Here is a 4,010-nt window from a genome sequence, read left to right on the forward strand (position 1 = left end):
GTTTGGTTCCCAGCACCCACATGGCAGCTAACAACCCTCTGTAACTCCAGTTCTAGGGGATTTGATGCCCTGGTCTGGCTTCCATGGGCAAGTACACACACAGTGTGCTTACATACATGTAGGCAAAACACTCATACATGTACTAAAAATAAAAGAATCCAAATTTAGAAAAACTTGACTTTACTAATCTTTTTCTTTTTTCTCAAATTCTTTTTATTTTATGTGTATGCGTGTATTGCCTGCATGTAGGTAAGTGCTCCCATGTCGTGCAGTGCCCATGGAGGACAGAACAGGCTATTGGATCCCCTGAACTGGAGTTACAGACAGTTATTAGCTGCCATGTAGGTGTTAGGATTCGAACCCAGGTCTTCTGCAAGAGCAGTCAGTGTTCTTAACCTCTGAGCCATCTTTCCAGCTCCACTAGTTTTTTTCTTAAAAAATTGAGACAAGGACTCCCTGTAGCCTCAACTGACCTAGAACTCGCTATGTAGATCAGGCTGGCCTCAACCTCACAGAGATCTGCCTGCCTCTGTCTCCCCAGTGCTGGGATTAAAGGCATAGGCTGCCATGCCAGGCCATTTTACTAGCCTTTGATGGTAGCACTTATAAGTTACTAAAATGTCAAATTACAAAGGCAGAACAAGAGGATGGATCAAGAGACAAAGGTGCCGAGGGAACAGGACATCTTGACAGATTTTGGAAAATCATCCTGACCCTCAGAATTCACTGCCAAGCCTACCTCAAGTTCGTTTGGAGCCAGCAAGATGATTTAGTAGATGAAAGTGCTGGCGGCCAAGCCTGAGGACCTGAGTTTGATTCCTGGCATTCATATCAGGTGGCGAGAACAAACTCTTCCAAGTTGTCCTCCCAGGGCCATATGCCACAAATAACATATCAAAGGGGTTTTTGTTGTTGTTGTTGTTGTTTGTTTATTTTGTATCTTAGAAAACTTTGGAGAAGAAACCCTGTTTTTCTGAATGATCTTACGTGTTTTAAGACAAACAAGAACTCCGATTTTCCTTTTGTGCTTTGGTGTCTAGAACTTGGATTTAGTCACCAGTTTCTGCACTGATTTCCATTTTGAACTGTATGAACACATGCTTTAAAGTGTCAAAATCAGATTGTTTTCTTATCCCTGATTTTCCCTTTTTCTTTTCCTTTTAGCCTTTTTGAGACAGGGCCTCCCTGTAGCTCCATCTGGCCTGGAACTCGCTGTGCAGACCAGGCTGGCCTCAAACTCACAAAGATTCACATGCCTCTGCCTCCTGAGTACTGGGATTAAAAGCATGTGCCACCACGCCTGGCATAAAATCTTTTCTTTTAAGACAGATATCTAAGGTACTAGATTCTAAATCACTCTAGCCTTACCATCCAACGTTAAACTCTTTACCTCTCTATTTTCAAACAAGAGTCACTATGACCCCAACCTAAATCTGTACTACTATTTTTTCCCTTTAAATCAGTAAGAGTGAATCTTATTTAGAAAGAGGATTCTGGTTTTTTAACATACTATGTGTTAGTAAGATTGACTTGTTTATTTTTAATACAGTTCAGTGCTAACAAGGAGTCAATACTAGTTGAAAGACAACTTCAGTATATAAAAATCTATACTATAGATCCTAAAATCAATACTGCAATATAACTTGAAAAAATTCTTCTTAGGGAAGGTTATAACTGTTGATATCAACACAAACCATTTTCATTTTCATTTTCACTTGCAAAGTATATGTCGTTCATCTGGGAGCATTCCATTTAAAATAGGAATTATGGAAAAATAAGCCTGAGCCTAAACTCCTATGGGACCCAGACCACTGACAGACCAGCTGTTTCAAAATAGGTTTGCTATAACAAAATGCCTGGTGAGATGGTTCAGTGGGTAAAGGTGCTTGTCACCAAACCTGATGATTTGAGTTCAATCCTTTAGACCTACATGGTGGATGGAAGGACGGACTCCCACTGCTCGTCCTCCAACCTTTACATGTATGCCATGGTTTGGGCATGTGCACACACGTACACACAATAAATAAATAAATGAAATAAACATGTTACTTAAAAGTAACAAATCTGAAATTATAGATAATATTGGACATTATATAATATATAAGATAATAATTATGTGGTTTGAAACAGAATCAAGATGCCATCACATGATCATAAGACAAAATAAGACTAAGAATCAGAAAAACAAGACATGTGAGACTGAATGTGGAAATGCTAATTCATTACCCCTCACATGCCTGGATTCTGTGGTGAAGCAGGGTTTAGGGCCTGAAATCAGACTCGGGTGCTGGGTCTAGCTGAGAGATGCCGTCCCTCGGTGTGAGTTCATCCATTGGAGCCTGTTCAGTCTATCTAAGGTCACTCCCTTAAAGAAGATCAACTCTCCTTCACCCAGCAGTGATCAGCAGTCAATGGTTGGGGCCTCCTGCCCATTTCGCCAGCTCTGTGCTGGTTTTTATATGATTGCGTTTGCACGGGTCTTGAGCACGCTGTCACCATGGCTGCAAGTTCACATGAGCCAGTTCCCAGGAACTGTAAGACTCTGTTTTCTTGTGATTATGCAGCACCCCTGGCTTTTACAATCTTTCCACAATGTTCCCTGAGCCCTGGGTGGGTGAAGTTTAATGCAGGACTCCTATCCAGGGACACACATTCTACAGTCTCATTCTCTACACTTTGGCCGGTTGTGGCCTTCTGTGTTCATTGCCCTCTGTTGCATGAGGGAGCTTTGCAGATGAGAGTTGAGAGACACATTAGTATTCTCTCTACTCCTTGTTCTACTACGTTCCTGAGCCTTAGGTGTAGAGGTTCCACTGTAGATATGTCACTTAGGGTTGGGCATCTCACAGACATTTATTCTTTTTGTGTGACCAGTTGTGGAATTGTACTAGACTCCATCTGTAACAAAAAAACTTTCTTTGATAACTGGTGAGTGGTATACTTATCTGTGAATGTAAGGATTCATATTTAGCATATAGTAAGAAATCACATTTGTCTAGGGAAGTGACAGACATAGAGTTTTCTCTAAGATGTATGACCTCTCCAGCCATATGTATTTGGCTATGTTTACAGTGACATGCATGAGTTCCGTTCCATTGAGCTGGCTTTAAGTTATTAGATAGCCATTGTTTACCTCCAAGATAAAAGTGCCACTGCTGCACCAATAGCTTGCTGTGCCAGTCATTGTTATGGTTAATAGGAAAAGCCAGATTTTTTTAAAAATCATCTAGAATCTATGTGAGTTTTTTTTTAACTTTTTTTGGATTATTTTATTTAATGTGTGAGTGTTTTGCCTGTGTGTATATAAATGCACTTTGTGCATGCAATGCCTTTGGTGGCCAGAAGAGGACGTTGGCTGCCCTGGAACTGGAGTTACAGATGTTTTTACCTTCCAAGTGGGTGTTGGGAACCAAACCCGGGTCCTCTGAAGAGCAACCAATGCTCTTAACTGCTGAGCCATCTCTCCAGACTCCAGAATCTATCTGTTAAACTCATTTTGTAGCAAAACAATTAAAATCTGAATAGCAGGATTTGTGGACTTTTGAAAATGTTCACAAATACTCTCCTAGATGGAAAGTCTGGAGTATAATCACTTAGGCAAGGGTAGGACTATTGGAGACGAGTCCAAGGGAATCCCCAGAAAGCTTTACAAGTTTCTGAAAACTTGCTCCCACACAACAGCTTCTGAGAGGCGGGAATCCAAACCTTGATGCTCAGCAGTACGTCCCGCTTTCCTGGAGGGCCTCTGCTCTATCTGCTCATCACTCAGCTAGAGAAGCCTGTTGGGCACATAAGGTACGCACAAATGCTTGGTGACTGACTGGATGACTGGAAAGAGGGAGACATGAATCTGCAGGACTGACTGTCGGCTCCAGATGGTCCCCTGAGGAAGAACAGGAGGTAATCCCGGATCTCTGCCCCAGAAAAAACACAGGCTGTCAATTACATGTGTCAAGCCCTGCTGAGCAGAGGGATGTGGAGGTACAGGATAAAGGCGTTATTCTTGAAAA

The sequence above is a fragment of the Nannospalax galili genome, unplaced genomic scaffold (assembly GCF_000622305.1).
Source record: "Nannospalax galili isolate Female #2095 unplaced genomic scaffold, S.galili_v1.0 scaffold2232, whole genome shotgun sequence".
Taxonomy (NCBI): Eukaryota; Metazoa; Chordata; class Mammalia; order Rodentia; family Spalacidae; genus Nannospalax; species Nannospalax galili.